The following is a 12,960-nucleotide window of genomic DNA, read 5'->3' as shown; positions in this document are numbered from 1 at the left end:
TTTTCAGCCAATTTTTCAATGTTTGTCGTCTGACGGGTAGCACTTCAAAACGATACTGATCTTGTAAAAATCCGTCGCCTCTGTCGAAAGTTTTAGGCAGACATGCAAACATACATACATACATTTATATATTGGTAGCTCAAATTTTCGACCCAAACCGATTTAAAAGCATGCCCTATCCCTGAATACCCTTTATGTAAAATTTCAAATGTTTAGATTAGAAATTGTGTGAGTAATCTGGTAGAGACGGCAGAAGTCAATTTTTTAAAATTTTGACCCCTATTATCACCCCTTAAAATTTATTGTTTTGGGCTCAAATCCAGTTATTAAGTTAGATCTATGTCCAAGGAACCTATATCTAAAATTTCAATTCTTCGTACCGAAAACTGGCGGAGGAGTTTGGTAGAGTTCTCAAAGGTCAAATCGTTAACAGCCAAATTTCTGGCCGAAAACCGATTACAAAGATTTTCCAAAATTTCGCTACCCTGTATATCAAATTTCGAGTCTGTAGACTTAAAACTGACAGAGTTATTGCGTAGGGAAATGTACACAGACACCCAGACACACACATAGAAAGACAGACACGTTCACTTTTTTATATATACTAGCATGGGTGCCCGGCGTTGCCCGGGTATTTGGAGATGTATATTGAGCAAAAAAAGTGGTCAATTGTTTTTAATTTTACCCCTATTATGACCCCCTAAAATTTAATGTTTTGGGCTTAAATCAAGTTATTAAGTTATATCCCTGTCCAATGAACCTATATCTAAAATTTCAAGTGTTTAGACCGAAAATTGGCGGAGGAGTTTGGTTGAGTTCTCAAAGGACAAATCGTTGAACTTTGACACCTTAACTGCCAAATGTCTGGCCAAAAACCGATCACATCGATTTTCCCAAATCTCAGTACGATGTATATCAAATTTCGAGTCTGTAGACTTAAAATTGACAGAGTTATTGCGTAGGAAAATGTACACCCACAGACACACAGATACACACACACAGACACTTTCACTTATATATATATATTTATATATATATATCTATATATATATAAATATATATATATATATATATATATATATATATATATATATATATTCAAAATAAATTCAAACCGCATATATTGTGATGGTGATGGTCGAAGGAATATACGGGCTTTTACGCACGGGAGGTTTTGTTTTCGTTTTTATGATAGTTGCTGTTACCTTTGTCCGGTCATACAGAGTTTTTTTGCTTTTGTTTTTGTTTTTGTTTTGTTTTGTTTTTTTCTTTGCAAGAAACTATGTGCGAAGAAAAATGGCCAGTGATAAATCACCGATCAAAATCACCTCGTGGTTTGTTAATGGCTTCCCCGTTTTCTGATCGACGACATGATTAATCTCCTGCCGACATTTTGGCAAACGTGCGTATTTTGCAACTTTCTCTTTCGTTTTTACCCATTTTCCATCGACATCTTCTTCCGAGTGATGTCCGACTTTTTTTTAGTCAGCTTTATTTACCCGTCTCACTTTGCAAAGCTTGTCGGCCCACTATTCTTGTTCAACACCGTCTTCACAAAAAGACACGCACGCACGTACAAACTTTGGGATTACTCTGGCTTTCATATTTTTGGTCTGATATCCTCCCATTTCATGACCGATATTTCTGACAAAGGGGGACTAATTGATGTTTTCTGTGTGAGAATCTATCCATCTAATTCTTATCATCGGCTAATTTTTTACATTGAAATATTTTTTTTACTCCCTTACACCAAATGGCTTCATTTCTTGTCTGGGGTGATTCCCATAATTAATCATTAGGTTAATATATCTTATGTATTAATAGAATACTAGCGGGACCTGTGGAAATTCCAAAAGGGACGGATTCATATGTAATCCAGTGATGTTACCTTTCTGTATATATTCAACGTAAATGGAGACGCTCTGATATTCTTGTAGATTTTTTGTTAAAACTGAAAAGTATTTATTCAAGCTAGCAGGGATGCCTGGAGTAGTCTAAGCGTAAAATACGCTTAATTCTTGCAGTTTCGTATATATTATTATAGAGTTAATGTTCTATTGATTTTTATATATTATAAAGTTTTGATTTATAAAATAAAAAAATATATCTATATGACTTGGATTCATCAGCTTTAATCGAAACCGAATCCCAAACTTATATATATATATATATATATATATATATATATATATATATATATATATATATATATATATATAACTTTAGCTCCTTCAGTTATAATCGAAACCGAAACCAAAACTTATGAAGAATTCTTGATAAAATTATTTATAAAAAAGTAGGATTACTAAGGTGCCATCAGCTAAAATTGAACTCGAAAGCAAGACTTATGAAGAATTCTTGATAAACTTATTTATGAAAAAATAGTTTATTGGTGTGCCATTAGTTATAATCGAAACTGAAACCAAAACTTACTGGGAATTCTTGGTAAAATTATTTATAAAAAAAAGTAGGATTACTAAGGTGCCATCAGCTAAAATTGAACTCGAAAGCAAGACTTATGAAGAATTCTTGATAAACTTATTTATGAAAAAATAGTTTATTGGAGTGCCATTAGTTATAATCGAAACTGAAACCAAAACTTACTGGGAATTCTTGGTAAAATTATTTATAAAAAAATAAATGACAGGAGTGCTATCAGCTATTATCGAAACCGAAACAAAAACTTACGACGAATTCTTGGTAAAATTATTTATAAAAAAATAAATGACAGGAGTGCTATCAGCTATTATCGAAACCGAAACAAAAACTTACGACGAATTCTTGGCAAAATTATTTATTACAAGAAGTGGAAGTACACAACAATTAAACGACCCGGATGTAAGAGTGACACAGAGAATAAGACATATGTTTAAAAGATATTCAATAGAATTTTAAATATGCAATCTAAGTCTCCGAAATTAATATTCTATTACGTCCTCTCAATCTGCATAGTTTCTACATTCTGCATAATTGCGTAGAATTTAAGATGTAAACATTCTATCACTTGGAAATATTTTTACAAAACCTTTTAAAATATTAAAAACAAAACAGTTGACCTTGGCATGGTAAGTCGAATAAAACATTAGCCATGCAAAATTAAACATTCTTAGCTCAAGTTCGTTTAATTTATAACCTTTCATATTCATCCATCGTAGATCACGGGGTAACGACCCTGGGTAGATAAATCGATCTAGGCTAGCGTGCTTAAAGTTCTGGTTTCGATGCTAGCGGATGTTACCAAAGTCGTACTTTTTTATATAACTTTTGAAACCATTACTATATATTTTAAATAATAAATAATAGAGAATATGTTCTATGATAATGAACAAGAAAAATGCATGAATTAAAATATTTCTACGCGTATTTTACAAACGGACAACGAAATGCGGCCTTCTTGTATATATATATAAAACTGACCTTGTGTGTGCAAATAAGTCTCTACTAAACTTTTCTCTGAATATTTGGCCTACTGAGTTGAAAATTGATATAAAGGGTATTTTGACATGTAGCACAATTTGGAGTTGGCTTTTAACTGGTCAAATAACTGCTAAGGGATCAAAATGTAAAAAAAAAGAACATTGACCTTGACCCTAACCCTAACCCAACTTGGTATAAGTCGATGATACCGTTTTTTCCTGCGCATGCACGAAGGAAAAGTTATAAGTTAAAAAAAAAAAAACGTTATTTTTGGTATTTATTTTTACTTTATTTTATTTTTATTTCTTTTTCTTTTTTCTTTTTTGCAATTTTTTTGCAGTTTTCGTACACGTATTGATTTAATTCATCCGCTAATGGATAAAACGGACGGCTATATGTTTTGGTTTTGATTCTTGCTGGTGGCCCATATGTCATTTTTGTTAACTTTTGAAAGCACGACTATATATTAGGTACACTATTATAATCGATAGAAAATTGGCTCTCTAATAATCAATACAAAATCTGCATAAATCAAATTATATCATTTAGGCGAATTTTACAACCGGGCAACGCCGAACGGCCTGCTAGTTTTTAGTCGCGTGCAAGCGACTCTATGTCACTCCGTCGGTCCATCGGTCGGTCGGTCAGTCTGTCCGTAACACTTTTATGCTTGACCTTTTTGGTTAAGATCAAAACTCTGTTGTTAATAGATGCTTTTCTTGGCTTTTTATTTTTTTTCTTGGCCTTTTGGCCAAGATCAAAGTGTAGTATCTATTCCGGCAGATACTGCAAGCAAAGACCATATGTGGGGTCACCCCCACATATGAGACCTTGGTCAATGTAGGGATGTAGGGGCAAACCCTTCATACCAATTGTCACTATCCAACTCCCCTACTCCCCGGGGAGTTGGTCCCCATTTCCCCTTCACTCCTCACATTAAAAATCGGCCTTGTGCCTAATTTGCTCGGTGGGGGAGCAAATAAATACCCTTTCTTGGCCTTTTGGCCAAGATCAAAGTGTAGTATCTGTTCTTAATAGATGCTGTACTTACGTTTGTAATTTTTCTTTGGCCACATGGCTAAGATCAAAGTGTAGTATATGTTCTTAACAGATGCTGCACTTACGTTTGTAACTTTTCCTAGGAAGGGGAAACCATTCCATGCTAAGGCATTTTTAGTCGCATGCAAGTCACTCCATTGGTCGGTCTGTAGCATATTTACATTTTATTTATTTTTTAAGCAAAGGGTATGGAGTAACATTTTTGTTCCCCGATTTATCAGAGAGGGACCTATGTTTTCAATGGGTCCGTCTGTCTGTTAGTCCAGATGATTGACGGATAACCGTTCATTAGTTTTTCCTGAAATTTTGTCACAAATTATATTTTAATATATAAATGTGCATAGTAAAAAATTTTTTTTCGAAAAATCCTGTTTTGCCCTCAGGCGCTCAAAAGGGGTAAAAAATGGCCCAAAATGACACTTTTTGCCCTGTAACATTTGATCCATCGATTAGATTTTTTCTGAAACTTGCCCAAAATATGGAGGGCATTGTTCTTAATATAAATTCAGTATGGGTGACCCTAGCAAAAGTCTGCTTTGCGTCCCCAAAGGATTTTTTGTGCTTAAAATGTCCTTTTTTCTGGCGCATTTCTCATATTTCTCAACAAAAACTTGATATATATGTCTATATAGTGGTTTCCCATGTTGCTGAATGTAAATATACATGTGTTAAGGTGTGAAACTGCACTGTTTGTCCATTGTCACTGGTATTCAGCATTCCAAGTGGCTGATCAGGGGTCAAAAATGTACCAAAATAGCAAAAAATGTCACTTTTTGCCCCATAAATGTTTACCTATCCATTAGATTTTTCTAAAACTTGTCCAAAATGTGGAGGTCATTGTTCTTAATATAAATTCAGTATGGGTGACCCTGGTAATATTCTGGTTAGCGTCCCCCGAGTACTTTTAGTGCTAGAAAACAAACCTTTTTCGGATTCCCATGCAGCACCAATTTTTAAAACTATATTTCATACAGAAGGGGGATCATGCATGCACGGCTCGTTTTTTAAGCAAGAGGCATGGAATAACATTTTGGTCCCCCGATTTATCGGAGAGGGACGTATGTTTTTGGTGGGTTTGTCTGTCCGTTTGTCCGGACGATTGACAGATAACGGTCCATTAGTTTTTCCTGAAATTTTGTCTAAAATTATATTTCAATATATAGATGTGCATGGTAAACATATATATTTGTGCGCAAATTCCCATTTCGCCTACAGGGGTAGAAAGATGTCAAAAATGCCTGAAAATGGCCAACAAAAATGACACTATTTGTCCCGTAACATTTGCTCCATCCATTAGATTTTTCTGAAACTTGCCCAAAATGTGGAGGACATTGTTCTTAATATAAATTCAGTATGGGTGACCCTGGCAAAAGTCTGGTTTGCATTACTCAGAGACTTTTAGTGCCGAAAACGCCCTTTCTTCTGGCGTGTTTTTCATATTTCGAAACAAAAACTTGATATATATGTCTATATAGTGGTTGCCAATGTTGCTGAATGTAAATATACATGTGTTAAGGTGTGAAACTGCACTGTTTGTCCATTGTCACTGGTATTCAGCATTCCAAGTGGCTCATAAGGGGTCAAAAATGTACCAAAATTGCAAAAAATGTCACTTTACCTATCCATTAGATTTTTGTGAAACTTATCGAAAATGTAACTGCTACTTGGTCACATGGCTAAGATCAAAGTGTAGTATCTGTTCCGGCAGATGCTGCAAGCTCTGACTAGCTATGACTAGCTATGACTAGCAAAGACCAGATGTGGGGGCAACCCCACATGTCTGACCTTTAACCAGCTCCCATTTCCCACCTCTCGGGAGCTGGTCCCCTTTTCCCCTTCCTCCTCCCTTCACTCCTCACTTTAAAAATCGGCCTTGTGCCTAATTTGCTCGGTGGGGGAGCAAATAAATACCATCTGTTCCGGCAGATACTGCACTTAAGATAATTTGTACCAGTCAATGGAGGGGAAACCCTCTATACTGGGACAATTATTATTTTTGGTAACCAGAGTGACCCCTTTTAGGGGAGCTGGTTTTTACCTCACATTAAAAACGGCCTTGTGCCTAATTTGCTCAGTGGGGGAGCAAATAAATACCATCTGTTCCGGCAGATGCTGCACTTAAGATAATTTGTACCAGTCAATGGAGGGCAAACCCTCTATACTGGGACAATTATTATTTTTGGTAACCAGAGTGCTCCCTTTTTGCCTACTTTTAGGGGAGCTGGTTTTTACCTCACATTAAAAACGGCCTTGTGCCTAATTTGCTCAGTGGGGGAGCAAATAAATACCATCTGTTCCGGCAGATACTGCAAGCTATGACTAGCAAAGACCAGATGTGGGGGCAACCCCACATGCCTGACCATTAACCAGCTCCCATTTCCCACCTCTCGGGAGCTGGTCCCCTTTTTCCCTTCCCCCTCCCTTCACTCCTCACATTAAAAATTGGCCTTGTGCCTAATTTGCTCGGTGGGGGAGCAAATAAATACCATCTGTTCCGGTAGATGCTGCAGGCTATGACTGGCTATGACTAGCTATGACTAGCAAAGACCAGATGTGGGGGCAACCCCACATGCCTGACCTTTAACCAGCTCCCATTTCCCACCCCTCGGGAGCTGGTCCCCTTTTTCCCTTCCCCCTCCCTTCACTCCTCACATTAAAAATTGGCCTTGTGCCTAATTTGCTCGGTGGGGGAGCAAATAAATTCCATCAAAGTGTAGAATCTGTTCCGGCAGATGCTGCAGGCTATGACTAGCTATTACTAGCTATGACTAGCAAAGACCAGATGTGGGGGCAACCCCACATGCCTGACCATTAACCAGCTCCCATTTCCCACCTCTCGGGAGCTGGTCCCCTTTTTCCCTTCCCCCTCCCTTCACTCCTCACATTAAAAATCGGCCTTGTGCCTAATTTGCTCGGTGGGGGAGCAAATAAATACCATCTGTTCCGGCAGATACTGCAAGCTATGACTAGCAAAGACCAGATGTGGGGGCAACCCCACATGCCTGACCATTAACCAGCTCCAATTTCCCACCTCTCGGGAGCTGGTCCCCTTTTTCCCTTCCCCCTCCCTTCACTCCTCACATAAAAATTGTCCTTGTGCCAAATTTGCTCGGTGGGGGAGCAAATAAATACCATCTGTTCCGGTAGATGCTGCAGGCTATGACTGGCTATGACTAGCTATGACTAGCAAAGACCAGATGTGGGGGCAACCCCACATGCCTGACCTTTAACCAGCTCCCATTTCCCACCTCTCGGGAGCTGGTCCCCTTTTTCCCTTCCCTCTCCCTTCATTCCTCACATTAAAAATAGGCCTTATGCCTAATTTGCTCGGTGGGGGAGCAAATAAATACCATCAAAGTGTAGTATCTGTTCCGGCAGATGCTGCAGGCTATGACTAGCTATGACTCGCTATGACTAGCAAAGACCAGATGTGGGGGCAACCCCACATGCCTGACCATTAACCAGCTCCCATTTCCCACCTCTCGGGAGCTGGTCCCCTTTTTCCCTTCCCCCTCCTTTCACTCCTCACATTAAAAATTGGCCTTGTGCCTAATTTGCTCGGTGGAGGAGCAAATAAATACCATCTGTTCCGGCAGATACTGCAAGCTATGACTAGCAAAGACCAGATGTGGAGGCAACCCCACATGCCTGACCTTTAACCAGCTCCCATTTCCCACCTCTCGGGAGCTGGTCCCCTTTTTCCCTTCCCCCTCCCTTCACTCCTCACATAAAAATTGGCCTTGTGCCTAATTTGCTCGGTGGGGGAGCAAATAAATACCATCTGTTCCGGCAGATACTGCAAGCTATGACTAGCAAAGACCAGATGTGGGGGCAACCCCACATGCCTGACCTTTAACCAGCTCCCATTTCCCACCTCTCGGGAGCTGGTCCCCTTTTTCCCTTCCCCCTCCCTTCACTCCTCACATAAAAATTGGCCTTGTGCCTAATTTGCTCGGTGGGGGAGCAAATAAATACCATCTGTTCCGGCAGATGCTGCAAGCTGTGACTAGCAAAGACCAGATGTGGGGGCAACCCCACATGCCTGACCTTTAACCAGCTCCCATTTCCCACCTCTCGGGAGCTGGTCCCCCCTTTCCCTTCCCCCTCCCTTCACTCCTCACATTAAAAATTGGCCTTGTGCCTAATTTGCTCGGTGGGGGAGCAAATAAATACCATCTGTTCCGGCAGATGCTGCAAGCTATGACTAGCTATGACTAGCAACGACCAGATGTGGGGGCAACCCCACATGCCTGACCTTTAACCAGCTCCCATTTCCCACCTCTCGGGAGCTGGTCCCCTTTTCCCTTCCCCCTCCCTTCACTCCTCACATTAAAAATCGGCCTTGTGCCTAATTTGCTCGGTGGGGGAGCAAATAAATACCATACAAAGTGTAGCATCTTTTCCGGCAGATGCTGCAAGCTATGACTAGCTGTGACTAGCAAAGACCAGATGTGGGGCCAACCCCACATGCCTGACCATTAACCAGCTCCCATTTCCCACCTCTCGGGAGCTGGTCCCCTTTTTCCCTTCCCCCTCCCTTCACTCCTCACATTAAAAATCGGCCTTGTTCCTAATTTGCTCGGTGGGGGAGCAAATAAATACCATCTGTTCCGGCAGATTCTGCAAGCTATGACTAGCAAAGACCAGATGTGGGGGCAACCCCACATGCCTGACCTTTAACCAGCTCCCATTTCCCACCCCTCGAGAACTGGTCCCCTTTTTCCCTTCCCCCTCCCTTCACTCCTCACATTAAAAATCGGCGATGTGCCTAATTTGCTCGGTGGGGGAGCAAATAAATACCATCTGTTCCGGCAGATACTGCAAGCAAAGACCAGATGTGGGGGCAACCCCACATACCTGACCTTTAACCAGCTCCCATTTCCCACCTCTCGGGAGCTGGTCCCCTTTTTCCCTTCCCCCTCCCTTCACTCCTCACATTAAAAATTGGCCTTGTGCCTAATTTGCTCGGTGGGGGAGCAAATAAATACCATCAAAGTGTAGTATCTGTTCCGGCAGATGCTGCAAGCTATGACTAGCAAAGACCAGATGTGGGGGCAACCCCACATGCTTGACCTTTAACCAGCTCCCATTTCCCACCTCTCGGGAGCTGGTCCCCTTTTTCCCTTCCCCCTCCCTTCACTCCTCACATTAAAAATCGGCCTTGTGCCTAATTTGCTCGGTGGGGGAGCAAATAAATACCATCTGTTCCGGCAGATACTGCAAGCAAAGACCATATGTGGGGCGACCCCACATATAAGACCTTGGTCAATGTAGGGGCAACCCTTCATACCAATTGTCACTATCCAGCTCCCCTACTCCCCGGGAAGTTGGTCCCCATTTCTTCTTCACTCCTCACCTTAAAAATAGGCCTTGTGCCTAATTTGCTCGGTGGGGGAGCAAATAAATACCATCTGTTCTTAACCGATGCTGCACTTGTTTGTAACTAATAAGTAAATGTGGTACAGACCGACCGACCGATGGAGAATAGTTTTTTTTTTAAATGCATCCACCAGAATAGTTTTTTAGTCGTGTGCAAGCAACTCTACAGTCACTCGGTCCGGCGGTCCATAACACATGTACTTTTTATTTCCTTTTATGTTTATTATACCACTATCTATTGGTTTTCGGGGTTCCTTAATACGAAAATAACGTTTCAAATTCCCTAAATCAAATATGTTTTGTGATATAAAGTGGGGGATCACTTTTCTGTATTAATTTAATGTAAAATTATCAACCACTTTACAACCAGTCAGTCTCAAAGTATTCAAGTCATTCTCCAGATCAGTCATGTTGTTTTTGAAGGATTCCAGTTATTTTTTAAGCATTCAAGTCATTCTAAAGGTCATTCAATTCGTCCTTAAGTTCATTAAAGTCATTCGAAGTCATTTACTTTTTATTTATCTAAGTCATTGCAGCCCATTTTTCGGTCATTTTAGTTTATATTTAAGAATTTCATGTCAATCCTACATTCACGCATACATTCATTACACGAGAGCACGCAACTAATGGCTATTGGCCTTGTTAATAACGAATTCTTTCTCTGAACATGTTTAAATTTGATCAACTTTATAGAGTAAATCATCTGAGTTAAAAAATAATTACTCTCATGATTTAAGTAAAACAATGCAATAATGAATAGAGCATTGTTAGAAATTCATTTTTTTATATCTCTACTGGTTATGTGGCAAATTACAGCTCTGAACTAATTGTGGTTTCTGTTTTACAGGTGTTTGAATTGAGTCAGGTGTGAAATGGAGCCTGTTGAATGTCAAGCAGTGATCCGGTTTTTGTATTTGAAATGACGCACACCATAGAAGACTTTTGATGAAATGAAAGAAACTTATGTCGATAATGCCCCATCATATGACCTTGTAAAACGCTGGCACCGTGAATTCAAACATGGCCGGAAGTCAAACATTGATGAGGCCGCTGTCCGTCAAGTTGAGGCTACCATTTTGGAACATCGGCGCATTACTATTCGCCGAATAGCCCAAGATGTCAAGATTAGTAGAGGGTCTGTGAAAACTATAATCCATGACCATTTGCATATGCATAAGGTGTCTTCCAGATGGATTCCCAGGTTGCTCACACCATTCCAGAAGTTAGAACGCGTCGAATGCTCGAGGATGAATTTGGAGATGTTCCAAGAAGATGAGTCAAAGTTTTTCAAAAGACTGATTACACAGTATGAAACCTGGGTCCATCACTATGATCCAGAGACCAAAGCCCAGTCAATGAAAGGGAAGCACTTGGATTCACCACCTTCAAAGAAGGCAAGGGTGCAGCCCTCCGCTGGCAAGGTCATGCTCACAGTCTTCTGGGACCAGGACGGAGTAGTGATGACAGATTTCCTGACAAAGGGTACCACTATTACAGGAGCCTATTTTGCTTCACTTTTGAGGAAATTAAGGGACGCTATCAAAATCGAGAGGCGGGGCAAGATCAGTAAAGGTACCCTCCTCCTGCATGACAACGCTCCGGTCCACAACACGCATGTCGCCTGATCGGCATCCTTCCTACTCTCCTGACCTTGCACCCTCTGACTTTCACCTCTTCGAAGCCATGAAGTTTTTTTTTTTGAAAGGAAAGCGTTTCCCAGATGATGCAGCCTTGATTTCTAAAGTCACGTCGTCGTTGGAGGACCAACCTGCGGTGTTCTACAAAAACGGTCTCCAGAGCTGCATCAAACGATGGGAGAAATGCATAACTCTGTGTGGGTCCTATGTAGAGAAATCCTAATAAATGCGCCAAGTTTCGTTGCTCTACTGCTATTGGAAGTGGGTCAGGGGCATTATTTATTGCACACCCCTCGTACATTAGACAATTCTGAAGAACACGTGGCGTAAAAGTATTTATTAAAAAAATGTAGAATAGCAACATAACGTTTGTGAGTGAGATTGTAGGGAAGAAAAAGTCGGGGACAATTAAATTACAAGTACTTTATCCAGAAGCCTCAAATTGAGCAGAGATTCACGAGCCAAAATATAGCAACAACACTCCATACATGGTCTGATAGTAGATTTGTAGGAGAAAAGAGTACCATCAAGCGCGGGAAAGTGTTTAGAGCGATAGAGAGAATCTAGTTTACGAGAAGCAGAAAGACCAATGGATCTAATAAATGATCCGAAGACAATACCGAAGAGTTTTGGAGTCGATTTCTTCTCAAGAGCAGAGCCATCCATGAAAATTTCAGGAAGAACTCGACACGCTTACGATTGAAAGACACGGGTTAAGTTTCAATAGGATTAAACAAAACAAAGTATTTTGTAGCCAAATCTATAACTGAACCCAATTCAACTTCAAGATTAGCTGCATATTTAACCTGATTTGAGGAAGGTGGACGAGATATAATACCAGAATAGGGAGGGAAAAAACAATGTTGAACCAATTAAAACGAAAATATGCGTACATCAGAAGGACGTGTTTGAATGTTTGTTAAAATGTTTAGTTTAACTTTTAATATAGTGTATATATTAGTTATGCTTGCTGTTGTTTTGTGGTGGTAATGGTAGTTTATCGAAAATATCTTATAGCGGTAAATCTCCTAAGTGAGTGAGAGAGTTAACTCCATTACATGCATTATCGACATTGCGTTGCCTCATTTCAAGATGTATATGTTTATAGATAAAATATAGTTATCAACGCACACGTTTTTCGCTGTATTAACAGTCCTTAAACCTATCCAGATAAGGGCGATGTAATGCGAGTAATGTATGTAAAGGAGTTAACTCTCTCTCTCAATCACTTTAATATTAAGATAATGAAAAACAGAAATAACAAACATAGCTAAGCACTAGCAGTATCAGAATTTTGGGGACATTCGCAGGCGAAGTCGCCATTTTGAATATACACCTATCTTTCTATCAGATTTTAATAATAGTAAAACGTAATTTAAACCCGTAAATTTTATTTCAATAAAACGAGCAAAGACCAAATTTTAATATCATAAAAGCTTTAATAGAGAAATAAACAATTTTATTTATT

The 12,960-nt window shown here is 39.8% G+C and overlaps 2 pseudogenes; both read left to right on the top strand.

Moving 5' to 3' along the window:
- Positions 1 to 4,148: 4,148 nt before the first annotated feature.
- LOC145285425 (U2 spliceosomal RNA) lies at positions 4,149 to 4,289 on the top strand (annotated as a pseudogene).
- A 113-nt stretch (positions 4,290 to 4,402) lies between these two features.
- LOC145285250 (U2 spliceosomal RNA) lies at positions 4,403 to 4,575 on the top strand (annotated as a pseudogene).
- Positions 4,576 to 12,960: the final 8,385 nt, after the last annotated feature.

The sequence above is a fragment of the Euprymna scolopes genome, chromosome 9 (assembly GCF_053919585.1).
Source record: "Euprymna scolopes isolate OS-2025 chromosome 9, ASM5391958v1, whole genome shotgun sequence".
Classification (NCBI taxonomy): domain Eukaryota; kingdom Metazoa; phylum Mollusca; class Cephalopoda; order Sepiida; family Sepiolidae; genus Euprymna; species Euprymna scolopes.
This window is presented reverse-complemented; position numbering and strand designations above follow the sequence as displayed.